Genomic DNA, 22,982 nt, shown 5'->3' with positions numbered 1-22,982 from the left:
ATCTTGTTAGCACAAGGGAAGAAAACATTATGTTCAAGTTACCTGCTTTCTCATGATTTTTTCCCCTTGTGGATCATATCAACATTTGAATGATCTCATCAAATAACTGGAGTTGTAAATATTAGCCTGATTTCAGCCTTTAGAGCATGGTATGGTGAATTCTCTAAAGATATGTAAATCTCTTGTTACACATCTAGTACTCCAGGGACAAATTTATTGATCACATGCACTATGAAATATCATTTCTGCAATAGAAATGTAAGTTTATACTAAAAATCATCAAATGGTGTTGAACTAAATATGATCTTAAAAATATTCAGTCAAGTGGTTAATATTTTTATAAAAGGAAATTAGGTTTCCCTTACTTTAAAAATCGTGCTGTAATATGTAGAAATAATAAATGTTAGAATCACATTGTTTTAAATCACGCATTTATAAAAGGGAACAGCATGGCTGCATTGATCCAAATTGGTGAGACTGGAGTAGACACGTGGATTCAGAACCAGGTTGACTGGCCAGCTCTGTGCCCTGTGGCTCCCCCTCTCCTCTGCTAGAAGCAAATTGCAGAATAGCTCTCCTGCTGGCCTCTGGGATGAGCAAGTGCATGCTCAGAAAAGGCCGCTAGTGCATACCTACATTTTACCTCGTTCATAGTAGCAACTATGTGATTCCCAGAAAGACGACTGTCTGTCTTACCAAACTGTTGCAAGCCTTGAAATCTGGCTCATTTTATACTGCATTTGAGGAAAGATGGCTGTTTTCTGTAAGAGAACTTAGCCACAATTTTTTAAACTTCAAAGTTATTGTCAACATCAACATTACAAAGCTGGTTTACTGATTATTAATTGGACTGATACTTTAAAGTATGCTGTTCTATTAATAGACCCATAAAATAAGTAAATTTGTTATTTCCAATTTATGATACCTTCTTAAAGATTACATTAAGCAAAACTTCCTCGGTTATTAAAGTGAAATATGAACAAGGATGAAATTCTCCAGATTACCACTAGGTGGTACCATGTAACCTATTAAATATAATCTATATGCCTGTTTTTGCTGCTCTGTTTCAGACCTTTCCCAGGTGACTTTTTAATGAATGCAAGTCCAATTATGACTAATATTTATTTAATAACGTCTATAGACACTGATCAAATAGTTTTGCACTAGGAGGGTGGTCTTGGACAAATCAGTTAATCTCCCAGTGCTTCAGTTTCCTCATTGATAAAACGAGCAGACTCTTGGTCCTCATGCAGGACACTTCACATCATGGCCCCTTGGCCTTGGCTGAATACCCAAGGGTGAGCCTATGACCTAAAAGGAGTGACTCTGAATCCTTCGCTGGGGTTTTTTCAAACTCGAATTAGCAAGAGCCAGCCAGCGCCTCCCTGGAAGTGGGAACACCGCGACGTAGGATGCAGGTGCAGAGGAAGCAGAGTAGCAAGCTGGCCTTGAATAGGAGAAATTGGAGCTGAAAAGCAGAGAAGCAGAGACAAGAAGCTGAGATAGAGAGTCCTGGCAGTGTTCATGTCCCCTGTTCCAGCTAGTCCTGGAGCTTGTGACGGCTCTGCCCTCCCAAAAGCTGATTCGTCTCACTTCTTTAATCACGTTTGACAGCAAGGTGTCCCTCCAATAAGTATCCCTTTTTGCTCCAGCTAGTTTGATTTGGGTTACCATGACTTTGACCAAAGGAATTCTTACTAATCCAGATGGTCACTCATTTTATCCATTCAAATGTGTAGCCAAACAGTTTAAAGTCCCTACTCCGTAATTTGTTCAAGTCTAACTCCCATTGCATTTAATAATACCAAAAGAGGAAAAACTCAAAGAGAGTAAAAGTCAAAATAAGGAGAGTTAACAGCAAAGTCATCTCTTCCTAACAAGCTTAACTTCCCACTTTTGTCTTTGTTAGGAGTGGCCCAAGTTTCCAGCTCTCTAAGATCATAGTATTAGGACTTCCTATGGCATCACACTTCCCTCCACCCACTATAGTTAATTCAGCCAATTCAGTTTTTGTCCCATTTGAATTCATTACTTCTTCTCTTATTTCCACAACTACTTTCCTAAACAAGATCCCGGTGACCTTAGATCAGATTACAGCAATTCCTTCCTTACTCTTTATTTTCCTCAGATTTACCCTCTCTCTGACTACAGGTAACCTCTACTCCCTTCTTCAAGTGTATCTCTGTTGATTTTCATCTCAAAGCAAAACTCAAACATTTTTGAGTGCTCTCTAGGGTCCTCTATCCCGGGTCCTAGGGTTAGAGCACTGAAAAAAAAAAAAGAAAAGAAAAGCTCTACCATCTTGAAGCTCCCATTCTAGAGTGGGGAGGCAAAGAGGCAGATAGGAACCAAATCAATTAACACAGAATATGTTAGGTGGAAGTAAGTGCTATGAAGGAAATGCTAAAGCACAGCTGTGAGGACAGAGCTTGTTTGTTGAATGGGCACAAATTTGTATAAAGAATTCAGAATATCGGGATAGTCAGAGAAGGTGACATTTGAAAAAAGACCAGAGGAGGTGTAGAGATGAGGCAAGCAATGATTTGGGGTAAGAGTATTCTTAACAGAGGGAAACAATACTTCAAAAGTCATGAGTCACAAGTCCTTTTGTAGTGTTGGAAAAACAGCATGGAGGCCAGTGTGAAAGGTGAACGTGAGATGAGAGCAGGGCAGAGAGAGTGGAGGAGCCAGATCATGTAGGGCTTCGTGAGCCATATATGTTCCTTGGGTTTTGCTCTGGAAGAGATGCCAAGCCATTTTAAGGGTTGAGCAGAGGAGCGACATATGTTCTGAAAAGATTTCTCTGGCCTCCATGTGGACATGACCTACACCAGAAAGAGAGCAAAGGTAGAAGCAGGGAGATCTTTTCAAGTAAGTGATGATTTCCTTCGGACTGCAGTGGTTGCAGCGAGAGTGGTGAGAAATGGGTCTATTTGGAATTTACTTTGTATTTAATGCTGACAAGACTACCTGATTGCTTGAGATGGTATATAAGGAGAAAGAGAGGATTCAAGAATTTTGAATCAAATACCTGGAAAGATGGAGTTTCTACTAACTGATGTTGGAAAACTGCTGAAGATACTCAACTATTCCGTAACCAAAGAGATGCTATATCTTTCACCTCGACCTCCTTCCTTGCCCTTGTCTATATCTCTCATTTCCTTTGCTTAGATTCATCCTCTCATCCACAACACTATCATTCAATTGAGAAAATTCATGAAGCACTCACAATTTGCAGAGCCCTGTGCTAGAAACTGGGAAGGATGTAAAAATATGTAAGATGTGGCCCCACACATTCCTAAAAATCTATATGAGAAAACTATATATATATATTTGTGATATTATAACAATATTATTCAAGCATGCAAATTTTTATGGATAAATAACCTTTTGTGAACAAAGACAGTGAATAGGTACAGAGGCACATAGGAAAACAGCTGAGAACAAGACTCAGCCCCTCTTCTCGAGAAGTTCATAACCGATGCTGAAAGTGTGATGGGTGACGTCATCATCCCATGGCTGGGATGTAGGAGTTTTCCATCAAGCACTAAATGAAAAAAATGAAACATCAGAATTAAAGTGAAAAGAGATCACTGTCAGCCAGAGAATTCAACAAATGGGCAAAACCTGCAGTTCTTTCAAAGCCAGCTTAAGCCTTGCTATTCCATGATGTTTTGCCTAACTCAGTGCCTCGCGGGTGAGTTTCCTCAACACCTGCATAAAATTCTCACTGGTCTGGTTTGCACTTACAGTTTATGTTTTCTTAGCAGTATACACTAGTTCTACTCTAGGATGTAAACTTGAAGACAGGAGCTTCATCTTATTTAATTCCCTTTGAACTTTATAAATACTAAATAAATATTGTGAAAAAGTTATAAATATACCTGAACATTATAAAATGTCTTACATTACTTTAAAATGCTTTTGGAAAAGAAAGGTGAGAGGGAAGAAAGAGTCTTCCCAAAGGTCCAGAAAACTTCCCCCTTTTGGAATATATGTATATTTTTCAGCTCAAAGTAGGAATCCACTAAATATTCAAGAGAATTATTCAAGTACTTGGCCTCTAATTTTAGTTCTCGGACTTTAAATCAAGCAATTTTACTATTTCCATATATTCTGTACAATTTCTACGAAGCATGAGATGTGTTATATAAAATTTCTGTTATGTGGCAATGCCTGTTATTTTAATTTCCTCTGAAGTATTTCTGACTTAAACCACTATCAGTTTGTAATAAACATAAAAAAACCGACAATGTGTGGAAACGTTACCAAGTTTAAAGCATTCTGTAAAGGTAGCATATTTTCAGAAACCTCTAAAACCTGCTATCATGCTCCTTCTGTCCCCTGGCAAGATGCTCTTGGTCAGGATGGGGCATTTTACCTAAAATGGCTGACACCAGACTGTTGCTTTGCTGATTTTGCTTTTCACACTTCAGAAGTACATGCTTATGTGGGGTGTGTGTGTGTGTGTGTATGTTTCAAACAAATATTCTTTAGATTTTCTCAGGCATTCATAGTATGAAGTCTTTGCCTTTCAAAGATGCTGAGGTTGACTAAACGTAACGGAAGAAATCACTGCACAAAGCTGATGTTTTCACTTTGAGTCAGGCACTCCTTAATTGTTTAAGCAAGAATCAAGATTATCATAATAATGTAAATTGACATATCATTTTTTTCCTTAGGCTTTTTATGTTAAAGGAAAAGAAAAAGCCAAAAAAGACAGCAAAGAAAAAAATCTTTCAAGTAAAGAATCATTGGTTCACATCCACATGGACTGGCTCATAAAATTTAGTTACTTTAATGGGTTGACTCAGTGAATGTTAAGCTTTTTCTCTTTGCTCTCGTTTTCCTAATCATTCATTTGTGTAACGATTTTATATTCTTCATTTCTAAAGGAAATCCAAAAGGCTCTTCACAGTCTTCTTTCAGAAAAGAAATTTAAAATAGTAAAAGAAAAATTATAATTTATAAGATCACTCAGCTACATCTCAGAGACAAACATCAACTAATTATAGTTCCATATATAGCAATAAATAATTGGAAAACATAGTTGAAAAATGTGCAATTTACAATTGAAATAAATATTTTGAACTACTTGAAGATAAAACCAAAAGACAAGCACAGGACTATAACAAAGAAACATTGTTAAGGATCGTTTTGAAAAATCAAAATCAATGAATAGATTGTTTCTATGAAAAATATTCACATGTTATAAAGACATTAATTTTCTCAAATAAATGTATAAAGTCAAATAATCACAACAGGATTTCCATAAAACTTGAGAAGCTAATTTTAAAGTTCATATGAAAGAGAAAATGGAAATAAATAGACAAGAAAATATTTAAACAAATAAGAGGGGACATCCCCTACCACATCCACATGGCCTATGAATTCATTGTAATTAAAATAGCATACATTAGCATGGAAAATGATCAATAAACAGAGTGGATGGTACAAAAAAGACATCTATTAATACTGAAATTTAGAATATTATAGAAATAGTATGATAGTTAAGAGTATGCATTCTGGAACAGGACTGGCTGCATTCAAATCTGATTCCAACACTGTGTCATCTTGGGAAAATTATTTAACCTCATAGAACCTTGATTTCCTAAGGTATAAAATGGGGGTAATAACAGTAACTATCTACTTTTAGGATTAAATTAGTTAATTCACGTAACTAATAAAAGGCTAGACTCTCCTTATCAGCAACCAAAAGATGTTATTTATAATCATCATCATCATCATCATCATAGTAAGAAGAAGAACAACGATTACTATTATCAGGCCAGTGGAGAAAGGATAACATGTTATTCATTTATTAAACCATATTTAAATGGCTACATCATGTCATTCACAAAAATAACTTCCAGATTTATTTGAAACAACTAATCATTCAAAATAAAAATGAAATTATATTTGAAATTAAAAATATGCATGAGAATGTAATTATAATTTTCTAATGAGAAGACCTTCCTAAGCTAGATGCAAAGCCCAACAGCTATAAATATAATGATCAAAAAATACATCTGTGGAGGTTCTCGTCAAGATGGTGCTGTGAGCAGACGTTGAACTCGCCTCCTCCCACAAACACAACCAGGTTACAAAAATTTTAGGAAGAATCACCCTGGATTGAAAACTGAAAACTGGATAAAAAGAACCCCCACAACAAGGGACAGTCCTGACGAAAGCAGAAGAGGCAGTAACTCCGGCCAGAGAGGAAAAAAGCCACCTTTGGGAGCAGCAGAACTTCTCAGCTGGCCAGGTGGGAGCCAACCTAAGAATCTACAACTAATTGGACATTCACTGATTAACAAAAGATATCCAGACAGCATCTCAAGACGCCTAAGAGTCTCGTGCTACTATACATCGGAAGGTGGATAGACTTCCCCCCCGGGAGGAGATGGAAATAGGTGAAAACTCTCTGACCCCTGACCCCCAACCCCCGGACAGCCTAGTTCCTGCAGGAGGCTCTCTTCCAGTGGACTCCCCCACAGCATCACCACACACCAAGGGCGGGAGTGTGCACTCACCAGCGGAGCGACGGTGGAAACAGGTGACAACAGCCCTACCTAAGCCCATGGGGAATCCCCAGGGTCCCGCACCCACCAGCAGGGAAGGCCTCCGCTCACCATTAGCAGGGAGACCCCACCCAGAATCCAAAACAAAGGGAAGCTCCTGGCAGGTGGATTCCCTGGCACAGCACCAGACCGCAAGCTGCTGTTGGGCCCACGGTCTCCTGCACAGAGGTTGGTGCAGGGGCACCCAGACTTCCCATAGACGTGCTTTGGGACATGGTTGGAGCTCCAGCGCCCAGCTCTGCGGCCCCGGGGGAGGCTCCAGGGTCCCGCACCTCCCCAGCAGGGAAAGCCTCTGCTCACCATTAGCAGGGAAGCCACGCCCAGAATCCAGGACAAAGGGAAGCACCCGGTGGGCGGATTCCCCAGCATTGCACCAGACGGCAAGCTGCTGCTGGTCTCTGGCGCAGGGGGCACCTGGACTTCCCTTGGATGTGCTGGGGGACTGGGTGGAGCTCCAACACCCAGCTCTGTGGCCGGGATGGGGGACACTCCAGGATCCCACACCCCCCCCCCAGCAGGGATGACCTCTGCTCGCCATTGGCAGGGAGGCCCCACCCAGCATTCGGAACACCAGGAAGCTCCCTAGAGCAGAATTCCCCACAAGGCAGCAGCTTACAAGCCACCACCAGGCCCACGGACTCTGGCCGTGTCCCAGACGAGGCAAGGGGCTCCCAGAGATCCTGTGAGAGTGGAGGGGGGCAGAGTGGAGCTCCGGTGAAACGGCTACATAGCCAAGGGGGGAACTCCAGGTTCCTACAGCAGCCTCAGCGAAAGCCTCTGCACAGAACTAGTGGAGAGGTCCCAACTGGCAATCACAAGGCAGGAAGGCCCTGGGGCAAAAGTAGCACAGCTAGGTGTGCTAACGACAGACTGCAGAAGATACTCGTAGCTCTGCTGGGACCTATAATGGGCAAGTGTGATCTTGTGGGCTCTGTTGGGGACAAAGCAGTGATTATAGGTGATCCTGCTCCTGGCTGCTGGGAAAGTCCACAACACTGCTGCAGACCACAAGGAGGGAGTGTGTCTAAGTGGGCTGCAACAGTAGGCACCAGCAGCCTGAGGCCCCCTTGCAATTACCCCCACAACCGACAAGGGACCCCACAGGACCACTGTGACTACGAGGGGTCCAGGTCCACTCAGTAAGAGCTGACAGGGTTCCTGGTTGCTGCAGTCTAAACAGCTGCCCCCCGACACACACCAGTCGCAACAAGTGGAAGCAGTGACAACTCTATCTCTATGCGGAGGCACAAATCCACGCCATCAAGCAGTATGAAAAAATATGTTATATCTCCAGAACAGAAGGAAAATTATAAGCACCCAGAAAACAATCCCAAAGACAATGAAATCTATAACCTAAATGACGATGATTTCAAAACTGCCATTATTAAAAAACTCAACGAGTTAAAAGAGAATTCAGATAGACAACTCAATGAGTTCAGGAGCTATGTCACAAAAGAGCTTGACACTATAAAGAAGAACCAATTAGAAATACTGGAGATGAAGAACACAATGGAGGAGATTAAGAAAAATCTGGACTCTCTGAACAGTAGGGTCGATAATATGGAGGACAGAATTAGCAATTTGGAGGATAGGAATATAGAAATGCTGCAGACAGAGGAGGAGAGAGAACTAAGACTAAAAAGAAATGAAGAAACTCTCTGAGAATTATCCAACTCAATTAGGAGATGCAACATAAGGAATATAGGTATACCAGAGCGAGAAGAGAAGGAGAAGGGGGCAGAAGGCCTGTTCAAAGACATAATAGCTGAGAACTTTCCAAACTTGGGAAGAGAGACGGAACTTCATGTGACAGAAGCCAATAGATCTCCAAACTTTATTAACACAAGAAGACCAACCCCAAGGTATATAGTAGTGAAACTAGCAAAAGTCAATGACAAAGAGAAAATACTAAGGGTGGCCAGGCAGAAGAAAATAACTTACAAAGGAAATCCCATAAGGCTATCAGCAGATTTCTCAGGAGAGACCCTACAGGCTAGAAGAGATTGGAATGAAATATTCAAAACTCTGAAGGACAAAAACTTGCAGCCAAGAATACTCTACCCAGCGAAAATATCCTTCAAAAATGATGGAGAAATAAAAACTTTTCAAGATAAACAAAAGTTAAGGGCGTTCATTGCCACAAAACCTCCTCTTCAAGAAATGCTCAGGAAGAACCTCATTCCTGAAAAATCAAAAAAAGGAAAGAGGTTACAAAATCCAGAACAAGGAGATAAGCAGAAGGACAATAACACAAAGTAACAGCTCTCCATCAGGACAAAATGCAAAAGAACCGGAAACAAGTGATAAAGTGGCAACAGTAGGCCCCCACGTTTCAATAATCACTCTAAACATGAATGGATTGAACTTTCCAATCAAAAGGCACAGAGTGGCAGGATGGATCAAAGAACAAGATCCAACAATATGCTGCCTCCAGGAAACACACCTCAGCCCCAAAGACAAACACAGACTCAAAATGAAGGGATGGAAGACAATACTCCAAGCTAATAATGAACAAAAGAAAGCAGGTGTTGCCATACTTATATCAGACAAAGTAGACTTCAAAGCAAAACAGATAAAGAAAGACAAAGAGGGGCAGTAATGATAAATGGGATGCTACACCAAGATGACATAACACTTATAAATATATACGCACCTAACACAGGAGCACCAAAATTCGTAAAGAAACTATTAACAAAACTAAAAGGAGACATCAACAGCAATACAATAATAGTAGGGGACCTCAACACCCCATTAACACCAATGGACAGATCATCCAGACAGAAAATCAACAAGGAAATTTTAGAATTAAATGAACAATTAGATCAGATGGACCTAATAGATATATATAGGACTCTTCATCCAAAAACAGCAGGTTACACATTCTTCTGAAGTGTGCACGGAACATTCTCAAGGATAGACCATATCTTGGGAAACAAAGCAAGCATCAATAAGTTCAAGAGTGTTGAAATAATATCAAGCATCTTTTCTGATCACAATGCTTTGGAACGAGAAATCAACTACAAGAATAAAGCCAGGAAAGGGCCAAAAATGTGGAGACTAAACAACATGCTACTGAACAAACAATGGATTATTGAAGAAATTAAAGAAGAAATCAAATATTATCTGGAGACAAATGAAAATGAAAACACACCATACCAAATGATTTGGGACGCAGCAAAGGCAGTCCTAAGAGGGAAATTCATTGCAATACAGGCTCACCTCAATAAACAAGAAAAATCTTACATAAACAACCTCAAACGACACCTAATGGAATTAGAAAAAGAAGAACAAACAAAGCCCAAAGTCAGTAGAAGGAGGGAAATAATAAAAATTAGAGCAGAAATAAATGATATTGAAACAAAAAAGACAGTAGAAAGGATCAATGAAACAGAGTTGGTTTTTTGAAAAAATTAAGAAAATTGACAAACCCTTAGCCAGACTCACTAAAAAAAAAGACAGAAGTCTCAAATAAATAAAATTAGAAACGAGAGAGGAGAAATCACAACAGATACTGAAGAAATACAAAGGATCATAAGAGAATACCATGAAAAACTATGCGCCAACAAATTGAACAACCTAGAAGAAATGGATAAATTCCTAGACTCATACAACCTACCCAAACTGAATCAGGAAGAAATAGAGAATCTGAATAGACCAATCACAAGTAGAGAAATAGAAACAGTAATCAAAAACCTCCCCAAAAATAAGAGTCCAGGACCACATGGCTTCTCTGGAGAATTCTACCAAATATTCAAAGAAGATTTAATACCTATCCTTCTCAAACTATTCCAGAAAATAGAGGAAGATGGAGCACTCCCTAATACATTCTATGAAGCCAACATCACCCTGATCCCCAAAGCTGACAAGGACAACACAAAGAAGGAAAACTACAGGCCAATATCACTGATGAACATAGATGCAAAAATCCTCAACAAAATTTTGGCAAACCAAATACAGCAATATATCAAAAAGATTATACACCATGATCAAGTGGGATTTATACCAGGGACACAGGGATGGTTCAACATCCACAAGTCAATCAACGTGATTCACTACATTAACAAAATGAGAAAGAAAAACCACATGATCATCTCAATAGATGCAGAGAAAGCATTCGACAAGATCCAACATCCATTTATGATAAAAACCCTCAATAAAATAGGTATAGAAGAAAAGTACCTCAATATAATAAAGGCCATATATGACAAACCCACAGCCAACATCATACTCAACGGACAAAAACTGAAACCCATCCCTCTCAGCACAGGAACAAGACAAGGGTGCCCACTTTCACCACTCTTATTCAACATAGTACTGGAGGTTTTGGCCAGAGCAATTCTGCAGGAAAAAGAAATAAAAGGAATCCAAATAGGCAACGAAGAAGTAAAACTCTCACTGTTTGCAGATGACATGATCTTATATATAGAAAACCCCAAAGAATTGATAGAAAAACTATTAGAAACAATCAACAACTACAGCAAAGTTGCAGGGTATAAAATCAACATACCTAAATCAGTAGCATTTCTATATGCTAACAATGAACTAACAGAAAAAGATCTCAAGAACTCAATCCCATTCATGATCGCAACAAAAAGAATAAAATACCTTGGGATAAATTTAACCAAGGAAGTGAAAGATCTATACAATGAAAACTACAAGACCTTCTTGAAAGAAATCGACGATGACATAAAGAGATGGAAAGACATTCCATGCACATGGATTGGAAGAATAAACATAGTTAAAATGTCCATTCTACCTAAAGCAATCTACAGATTCAACACTATCCCAATCAGAATTCCAATGTCATTCTTTACAGAAATTGAACAAAGAATCCTAAAATTCATATGGGGCAACAAAAGACCCCGAATTGCTAAAGCAATCCTGAGAAAGAAGAACAAAGCTGGAGGCATCACAATCCCTGACTTCAAAACATACTACAAAGCTACAGTAATCAAAACAGCACGGTACTGGTACAAAAACAGCTGCACTGATCAATGGAACAGAATTGAAAGCCCAGAAATAAAACCACACATCTATGGACAGCTAATCTTTGACAAAGGAGCTGAGGGCCTACAATGGAGGAAAAAAAGTCTCTTCAACAAATGGTGCTGGGAAAACTGGACAGCCACATGTAAAAGAATGAAAATCAACCATTTTTTTCACCATTTACTAACAATAAACTCAAAATGGATCAAAGACCTAAAGATTAGGCCTGAAACAATAAGTCTTCTAGAAGAGAATATCGGCAGTACGTTCTTTGACATCAGCTTCAAAAGAATCTTTTCGGACACCATAACCCCTCACATGAGGGAAACAATAGAAAGAATAAAGAAATGGGACTTCATCGGACTAAAGAGCTTCTTCAAGGCAAAGGAAAACAGGATTGAAACAAAAAAACAGCCCACTAGTTGGGAAAAAATATTCACAAGTTATTTATCCGACAAAGGGTTAATCTCCATAAGATACAAAGAACTCACACAACTCAACAATAAAAAATCAAACAACCCAATTACAAAATGGGCAGGGGACATGAACAGACATTTCTCCAGAGAAGATATACAGATGGCCAATAGACACATGGAAAGATGCTCATCATCACTAATCATCAGGGAAATGCAAATCAAAACTACACTAAGATATCACCTTACACCTGTTAGAATGGCAAAAATATCCAAAACCAAGAGTGACAAATGTTGGAGAGGCTGTGGAGAAAAGGAACCCTCATACACTGTTGGTGGGAATGCAAACTGGTGCAGCCACTATGGAAAACAGTATGGAGATGCCTCAAAAAGTTAAGAATAGAAATACCTTATGACCCAGCCATCCCACTACTGGGTATCTATCCTAAGAACCTGAAATCAGCAATTCCAAAAGTTCCGTGCACCCCTATGTTCATCGCAGCATTATTCACATTAGCCAAGTCATGGAACCAACCTAAGTGCCCAGCAACTGATGATTGGATAAAGAAGATGTGGTACATATATACAATAGAATACTACTCAGCCATAAAAAAGGACAAAGTCGTCCCATTCACAACAACATGGATAGACCTTGAGGGTATTATGTTAAGTGAAATAAGCCAGACAGAGAAAGACGAACTCTGTATGACTCCACTCATAGGTGGTAATTAACATATGGACAAAGAGAACTGATCGGTGGTTGCCAGGGTAAAGGGGGGGGGAGGGCACAAGGGGTGAAGTGGTGTACCTACAACATGACTAATAATGATGTACAACTGTAATTTCACAAGGATGTTAATTTCATAACCTTAATAAAAAAAAATAGAATTACCATATGATCCAGCAATTCCACCTCAGGGTGTACAACTAAAAGAATTGAAAGCAGGATCTTGAAGAGGTATTTGTACCCCATGTTCATAGAAGCATTATTCACAACAGCCAAAGAGCAGAAGCAACACAAGTGTCCATCCATGGATGAAGGGAGAACCAAAATGTGGTCTATATGGACAATGGAACACTATTCAGCCTTAAAAAGTAAGGAAATTCTAACACATGCTACAATATGGATGAAGCTTGAAGACATTATGCTAAGTGAAATAAGCCAGTCAAAAAGGCAAATAGTGTGTGATTCCACTTATGCGAGGTCCCTAGAGGAGTCAAAATCATAGATACAGAAAGCAGAGTGGTGGTGGCCCGGGACTCGGGGGAGGGGGAAGTGGGGAGTTAGTGTTTAATGAGTTAGTTTTACAAGATGACAAGAGTTATGGAGTTGGATGGTGGTGATGGTTATACAACATTTTGACTGTATTTGCTACCACTCAACTGTATACATAAAAATGGTTAAGATAGTAAAAAAAAAATACATCTGCATAGTAATTAAAAATTTTGTGCAAAACAATATAAAGTCAAGAGGCAAAAGACAGTCTGGAGAAAATATTTATGAATAGAATATAGAACAATTTATTATCTAGAATATTAAAAACTCCTAAAAATCAATAAATAAAATTGAATCCAATAGAAAAAAAGGTAAAAAAGATAATGAGGCAATTCAAATACAAATGGTATATAAAAAGATGCTCAATATTACTAATAATCAGGGAAATGTATATTAAGCTAAAATGATATATAGTTTTTTACGTAATATAGTGGCAACAATTAAAAAGATATCTAGTTTTGACAAAAAGGGGAATAATAATTCCTCTCACACACTTAGTAGGAAAATGCACTACTAATGACATTTTAGAATGTAAAAGGACAAATCTTTAGAAGATTAGAGGAACATTTACTTTAATCAGTAATTCACTTCTGGATATCTATTCTACAGAAAACACAGGTGCACAAGGGCATATGTACAAAGAAGTGGAGGGGTTTTTTGGTAAGGAAGATTGGCCCTGAGCTAACATCTCCTGCCAATCCTCCTCTTTTTGTGGAAGAAGATTGACCTGAGCTGACATCTGTGCCCATCTTCCTCTATTTTATATGTCGGACACCTGTCACAGCATTGTTTAATAAGCAGTGCAGAGATCCGCGCCCAAGATCTGAACCGACAAACCCTGGACCACCAAAGTGGACTCAACCACCGCGCTGCTGGCTGGCCCCCCAAAGTGGGTTTTTTTTTAAAGATTTTATTTTTTTCCTTTTTCTCCCCAAAGCCCCCCAGTACATAGTTGTATATTCTTCAGTTGTGGGTTCTAGTTGTGGCATGTGGGACGCCGCCTCTGCGTGGTTTGATGAGCAGTGCCATGTCCGCGCCCAGGATTCCAACCAACGAAACACTGGGCCGCCTGCAGCAGAGTGCGCGAACTCAACCACTCGGCCACGGCGCCAGCCCCAAAGTGGGTTTTTTTGCATTACTATTTGTAATAAAAAGTTAGACAATATAGATGTCATATATGTTGGAATATTCATAGCATGGTATACTAAGTAGCAACTGGAGAATAAGGAAATCCATATGACTTTTAAGGAAAGACAACTAACTCATATTGTTAAGTCAAAATAAAGCACTTTGCAGAACTGTATGCATAGTATGACCACATTTTATTTGTAATAAAAATTCATAAGAAAGACTAGCAAGCATATACACTAAACTGCCAGCAATTATCATCTTTGTGTTTGGAAATAGAACAAGGGGGAGATATGAAGGTAGACTCTCACTTTTTAGTCTATGTATTTCTATATTTTAAAAATGTTTTACAATAATATACTTAGGCACCACTTATATGTAAATAAAATAAATAAATAACCCTTAGTAGACTATCCTATTCTATAAAGCTCCTTTTTGGCCAACTCTATGATATTTTTGCTGCCCCATAAAGGGCCCAATCTCTTTGATTTCTCTTTCTCCATCTAAGATTTTCCACCACGCAAGGAACTTCAACCCCTTCCCCAACTATAATGCAAAACAATTCAACTCTGCCCCATTTTGTACCTCAAATCCAACGTGTAGAAATATGAAGGGAGTTGTAGTATAATCCCTTTTTTTAAAGCATATAGTTGAAGAATCTCAAAACTACTCTGAGAGTGTCTTGGTACCATTACAATTATGGCAAGTTTATTATAGACTAATTGACCCTCTTCAAAACTCTCCATCCACTTTCTTTCCCTTTAGATGCTGTGTCATGATGTGATGCCTTAAACCAAGACAAGATACTGCTACCACAGCGGTAAAGCCCAGGGAACGTTAGAGAAGGTGAAGCAAAACCTTAACATTGTTGAGTCATGAAATTAACCATTTCTGGGACTGACTAACTCTGGAAATCTGCAGACAAAAGTATCATAATTCATGCATCACACAATCAAAATAAGTAGGTGAGTGGTATTTCCACTGATCAAATTCCTGGGTTTTATTTTAAAGCTTAAACTTCATGTTTCAAGATCTTTTTTCTATCACTGCCTTATATGGACTAGAGAATGCAAGGAAGCTAGAAATGTGTGTCTAAGTGGTCCCAGCTGTCCTGGGTGGCCCCAGGTCCCCCCCATTCTGAAAGTTTCCACTCAGGACCCTTCTGATTATCAGCATGCTTTATCCACTCCCTGGGCTCCTGCTTATCAGGAATTCAACTTGTAGTGGCTGTATTAACTCCAGATCTCTAAATCTGAATTGATATCTCAAGCCCATCCCTAGAATTTAGTTCTGTTACCTGAGAGCACCCAATTTTTTCTCCTTTCTATTTGCAGTGAAAGCTGCACAAATGTTGAGAATTCTGGGGGTCTTATGGATCTTTAATGAATTTGTAAATTTAATGAATTTGTAATTACATGAACCAGTAATGATGTGGGGTCAATTGCTCCATCATTTACTCCAATTGAGTCAGATTTTTTAAAGTGTATCACACACAGTACTGTGGTATTCTTGTCATACGTAGATGACAGCCTTTCCTCCCATTTACTAATTTCCGAGCAGAATTTAGCTAAGCATCTAAGCATCCTATAGACTCTCCATATTAGCAACCACCATTTAAAAGTTGTCAGGTATTTGATTCAGACAGAGAGTCATGGTTTGCCTTAAGACTGAAGTACACATCTGTTGTTTTGGCATCTCAGCATCAATAATATCCCATTCTTTTGGTAACAGAGCCTTAATTTTCCTTTGGAAGACCACAAATCCCCCATTCTATTAATGTGGACTACTGGGATTGACCCTGACACTTAAGGTTAAGCAGCTAACACGTGGTGCAGAATTGGTGGTGATAATTGCACAACTCCACCACCAACGCAAGGGTGAACTCAAGACCCAGTTTGGAAAATGAGAGTCATGCCTGGAATTCCATTGGAGCAACTAGAAAACAGATGTCTTTACTCTCCAAAGGTTGCTGAGCCTGGAAGTGCTGGTAGTCCCCATGAATGGAGAGCCTGCTGAGATTGAAGTCGACACCAAGGAAAGCAGAGATAGGGAGGAAAAAGACAAATGGGAGATATGTTTTGAGCACTAGAATCCGGGTATGTCAGCTGTTCCTGAAGCCAGTTCTGCCCCTAAACTACTTTTTTCTTGTACTCAGGGTTAACTACTGTTCTGAATTTTATTCTTATTTCCTTGCTTTTCATTCTAGTTTCATTTCTATGCACACATCCCTAAATAATATATTGCTTAGTTTCATATGTTTTAAACTTACATGTGTAAAATTTTTTGTGCATGTATTTTATGATTTTCTTCTTTTGCTTAGCTCTGTATTCTTCAGAACCATCTGCACTGCTGTTTATAGATATGGTTCATGCATTTTCACTGCTCTACAGTAATCCATTGAATAAATATATCACAATTTAAGTTGTTTAATTTCTAGGATTTTGGCATTACAAATGTCTCTATGAACACACATCCTGGTAAACATACGAGAAATTCTATTCTTATGATGGGAGGTGCCACATTGTAGAAACCATGTTCCTTCAACGTTTCTGCATAACATTACATTGTTTCTCAAAGTGATGACATCAACTTATAATTTTACTTAATCTTACTTATTTATACTAATTTATAAGACTTCCTGTTGCCCCATATCCACTTAAATATTTAGTTTTATCAGACTTTTTAATATTTTTAAAATATGATAGGTATGATATAGTGGTCACATTTATTTGTATTTTCTTTTTACAAATAAGACTGAATATGTTTTCTATATTTATGGGCCATTCATGTTTGCTCTTCTGTGAATGCTTATTTGTGTCTTTTGACCATTAAGCTGTTAATCTTTTTCTTATTGATTTATAGGAACACTTTGAGATACTCTGAATACTAATCTTTTGTTATAAATTTGAAGCAACTTCTCCCAGTTTGTGACTTGTCTTTTCATTCTTATTTTCACATTATCTTTTGATGAACAGAAATTCTTATGTTTAATAAAGTCTAATGTACTAATCTTCCCATTTGTGTTATACACTTTTTGAATCTTACATTTTTAAAAATCTTTCCTTATCTCAGACTCAAAAAATGTAGTTCCTAATCTTTCTTTTAAAACTGTTATTGTTTTGCCTTTCACATTTTCATCATAAATCCATTGTCAAGTGGGTTTTGTTCATGATGCGATATAGTGGTCCAATTAATTTTGTTTCCATAGACTTACCATTTGTCTTAGTACAATTTGTTAAATAATCCATCATTTCCTTGCTGATTTTAGTGCTACTTCTGTTGCTTACCAAGCCTCTTTCCTTCCTCAGGCGGCCCAGGTTCAGTTCCCCAGCACAGAACCACATCACTTGTCTCAGTAGCCAAGCTGTGGTGGCAGCTCACATAGAACAACTAAAAGGACCTACAATTATGATATACAACTGTGTACTGGGGCTTTGGGGAGAGAAAAAAGAGAGAGAGGAAGATTGGTAACAGACGTTAGCTCAGGGCAAATCTTTTCCAGGGGTAAAAAAAAAAAGAGAGACTTGATAAAGTGATAGAGCAACAAAAAAAACTTAAAAAAAAATCATTATACAGCAGGCCATTGTCATTCTATACACTAACAACAAGCAATTAGAAAATGTGCTTAAAAAGAAGACACCTTTGACAATAGCATAAAATATCAAATACTTAGGAACAAATCTAACAAAGAATGTATAAGATCTCAAAACCAAAAAGAAAGTTGCTGAGATTCAGAAAGACAATCTGCATTAGATAAAATTATTATTAATTAATAATTATTAAGTAAATAAAAAGATATATCATGTTAATGTGGAGCTAATAGTAGTATCATAAAAATAATAATCCCTTCAATTGATTAATATGAAATTCCAATGACAATACCCACAGAGAAAATTCATTACTGGTAGTGAAAGAAAGAACTTAAAATGTATGCTTTTTCTTAAAGTAGACACTTCAAGATCAGCACCATACATAAAAGATATGAGATTGTGAGAGACATAATAATGTTAAAGTCTGAGTTATTGATACTATTGTTGCTTATTGTGCTTAATATCTTACATTTGACTCGTTCAGATCTCCTCTCCATCCAGGAGGCTGCCCAGAATGGATCACATCAAATGACTCCATAGCCCTCTGGATTTAATTGGATCAACCAATGGAAAGCCCCAGCAGGAGACCAGAGGCAGGGAGGAGAATGACATCATCTTGGGCTGACTGTGACCCAATAGAAAATCACTGTTCTTCTCAAGGTGGCATGCTCTGCACAAATGTTTTTTTTCTGGTTCCATTGACCACTCTGTTCTCTCATCTTTTTAGTACTATTGCCAATGATGTCCAAGTGTGGTGATAGTTCCTACTTGTTACTAAAATACAGGTTATTGAGGTATCCATTGTGGTTTCTCCTACATCTAATCCACATCTCAGAAATACTTCCATTGTAAATAAACCCTCTTCAAATTATCTTAAATTAAGTGTGCTTGAATGAACACTTACATACAATAAACATCATTGAGTGAAGAATAAATCAAGTCAAAGTAATCAGCATCCTGTCAGGTAAAAAAGTGCCCTGATCTTGGCATAACATACTATAGCTTACAAACTTAAGTGACTAGACGTTGAATAAAAATCTTACTGATATTTAAGAACTACAAGGAAAACAAGATATAAATTTTAAAATATAGGTGACACTTTGTTCATTTTTTCTATAAATGGACAAATTGAATATCAAAATATTACCTCTGCAGTTTACTTAACAAATATGGAGTATATAATAACGCAAAAAACTACCAGATCCATTTACAGTTGGTAGGATCTTTGTTTGAATACATCTATGCAGAGGACTCTTAGACATGCTTTACAGACAGCATGGAGGAATGTAGGAAGCAGAAATGAAAAACTTCTACTAAAATTTCCCAGTGAAATGGATGCCATCCTTTTTGGTCAACATAATGAGAATTAGCCTACAGTACTCATATTAGGTTAGTTTAATTAATTTTTTTAAAGATTGGCCCAGAGATAACATCTGTTGCCTATCTTTATTTTCTTCTTCTTCCCCCAAAGCCCCCTAGTGCATAGTTGCATATTCTAGTTGTAGGTCCTTCTAGTTCTACCATGTGGGACCCCACCTCAGCATGGCTTGAGGAGCAATGCTAGGTCCGTGATCAAGGTCTGAACCGGTGAAACCCTGGGCCACTGAAGTGGAGTACAGAAACTTAACCACTTTACCATGGGGCCGACCCCTACGTTAGTTTAATTATTGATGAAGGAGGATTTAGAGTAGGTGATATAACTGATTATTAAAGCATTGCTATAGAAAATTTGACAATTCTGAGTTATTAAACTAGTGACAGTAGGGGAACTTTAATGGTAACCTTAAATGTGGATAGTATTTACATAATAACTACCTGACTTGTTAAAAAATCTCCCACAAGATTAAGATAAGATTGAAAATGGGGTTAGGTTGAAAACAGACATCCCACAAAATTTTGGCTATAATGAGTGGTTAGACATTAGCTTGAATTACCAAGGGTGAATATTCATTAGTGTTTATAGAAAGAATACAATGAAAGTTTGACTACAAATACCCAACTGCAAACCTAGACAACAGCAAAAGCACAAGTAACTAAAACATTCATGGTGGAGTAGCAATTTCTGCCATTCACAAAGCAGCCTTAACCCAATATATGAATTAAGCCATTAGTTTTAGGTCGTAATGTCAAGTTATAACATGCAAACATTTACTCTGAGAGATTGTAGAATATACTTTATTGAGATGCCTGAAATTAGGTTAAACCCAATGTATCATATGGTTTGGGTAGCCTGCTTAGAGATAAAAAGATGAATCATGGTGTTTACAGCCCAAGAAGTCTATGATTCATGAGTTATTATCTAAAATGTAATCCAGAAAGCAAATGTGGCTTGTGACTGCATACATGTCAGTAAAGGTCAAGAAAATGGCTATATACAAGCTAAATTACTCTCCAAAAACAGATGACATGAAAATATAAGTTTTCTCTGTCACTAGAAGTCTACCGATCAACCCAGCCCCTCCACTGTCCAGCCTCTCTGTGCCCAACTCCCTGCTAGAGATAACGAGTGAAACAGGAGTATTATTTTAAGATATTTACCATTTGTGTGGACAACTACAAAATAATCCAAGACTAACCAAGTATTTCTAACAGTGTGGCATTATTCATTAGTTGTAGAAATTCAGAAATGGTAGAATTTGGTGTAAATTATTCTAATAATATTCCTAAAATATGAATAATGACAATAATAGCTAACATTTATTGACAGCTTACATTGCCAAGCACATAGTAATTGTGACTTATCATTATGATTATTGCATATCCCATGCACTGTGATAAAAATTACTTTCACCATTTTATAATAATAATCATATAAATTTGGTACTTTTAATGACATGCATTCAACAATATATGTTAAATGTACAGATAAATGAATGAATGAGTGAGTGGAAAAAAACTGAGGCTCAGAAAGTTTAACTAACTTGCCTAAATTTGTATGACAGAAGGATTTGAAACTTAAGCTGAACCTTAAAATATGGGTAGCTTTTGAACAGGAAAGGAAAAGGGACGGGCCAAATGTGGAAAATGGCAAGAAGAAAGGTTGCACAAGCAGAACGAACTCCACATGCTTATGAGAAAAAGAGAGACTAAGTCTAAGTAGGACAGAGAGTATGTGTGGTGAAGTGTTAGAGAGTGCATTTTGGTATAATTGGGGACAATGCATCATGAACATGATGCAGTGACTGTAAGCAGAGTAACGTGAGGAAAATTTTGTTTAATAAAGGTGTAAACTGGCTGCATTGGATAGTGTGGATTTGGCAGAAAGAAACTATGTCATAGAGGAAGAATTTACAGCAGTCTAAACATAGAACTATGAGGGTCTTAATTTTGGTAGTGATTGTGCAGGAAATAAAAAAGAAAAAGCCTAAAAAATATTTTGAAAGAAAAAAATGGATATAGAAGAGAAAGGAAAAGATTAAGCAAGGAAGAAACTAGTGTTTAGTGGGAAAGTATATCAAATGATTTCACTAAAAGAAAAATAGATATAGAATATATTGTTTTTCTTCACTAAAAGAAAAAAGATTAGAAATTGATATCAGTTGGAGGAGAGAAAAAAAATTGTATACGGAGTTTGAGGGGATAGTGTTATCTCCAAATGTAAATAGTCTGTGATATATGAAAAGATCAGATTAAGATACAGGTGCGAAAATAGCCTCAGAGATACAGATTTCTAAGTCATGGTATGAAAAGAGGCATACGGGAAGAATACAAAAAGCAGACTTGATGGAAGAGAGGACCCAAGTTCAAGTTAGGATTGTGAAACTGAACTTAAGTTGCTTAATATCCCTGAAACACAGTTAGTCCATGTTTTAAGTGGAGAGGATAGTATCTACTTCACACTATTCCGAGCATACAAAGAGAAAGGGCGCTGCAAACTCTAAAGCTATGTAGATAAAGATACTTTATATGCTTAAGGTCATGAATATGAAAGAGTAGATACTTTAGGCGATGTATTTCTTAAGGGCTTTGAAGTTGAGACTTCAGCCTTCTTTCCTTGATTGAAGATCCACGTCTTACTGTGTTACAGAGTGGATGATTCATTATGACAGACTTTAAAAGGCCAATTGGCCTGTCTGCTTCTGCAGCACAGTAAAAATAATATGAAAGCCTTTCTAAATTCTGACCAGTTCTTTGAATAATCATCTTTGGGGTTTGCTTAATTGGAGAAATATAATTTTAACTAGCAAAACAAGGAATAAACCAGATAAATTTCCAGTTCAAAAGTTCTTTTAATGGCATATTTATGTGAGTAAAGAAGCATCTTAAATACCACTTATATTTATTCTTTATTATTAGTTTTCAACCCTGAAATTGTATAACACTAAATTATAAATTGACAATTGTAAGCACATTGACCGCTTGATTTAAGTATGCATGATAATCTATTCTTGATTTTACCAGACTTTTTAAAGTTCCTAATGCATTGAAATAAATAATGCTACCTTAGGAAAAATTTGAAACATAGATACTTGAACAGAGTGCAAGTTCTTAGAGAAGAGGGATCAGGTAGGTTTTGTGTTCTCAGAGTACGTTTATAATATCATTATCTTATTTTTAAAGATTAATCAGAAGAAATATTTTTAGTTGAATGAGATCTGTGGATCTTGATATTTTTTAAGGAAATCACAACTCAAGTGTGAGTATATAATGACAAATTGCCTAATTTAAATTGTGATTACATTTTACTTTCTTATTTTTCTTTTATTTTTGATATGCTGTCAAGGTCTGAGCTATTTATCATGGATGTCACAGACATCACAATTCAACTTACCATAAGTATTCATAGAGTTATATGGAAATTATCCCAATTCTCATTCATAAGCTTGAGCCTCCCCAGAACAGAATTATTTCTTAATTTATCTTTGCATACCCAGCACCTTGGACAGTGCTGGCCATGCACTAGGCACTTACTATTTTGGACCAGCTGAATCCGTGAATGTTTTGTCCTGATACTATAGTTGTCTTATTTATCGCTGGAGATATTAATCACGAGGGCTTGAACGTCTTT

This window comes from Equus asinus, chromosome 24 (genome assembly GCF_041296235.1).
Source record: "Equus asinus isolate D_3611 breed Donkey chromosome 24, EquAss-T2T_v2, whole genome shotgun sequence".
NCBI lineage: Eukaryota > Metazoa > Chordata > Mammalia > Perissodactyla > Equidae > Equus > Equus asinus.
Note: the sequence above shows the minus strand (reverse complement) of the source record.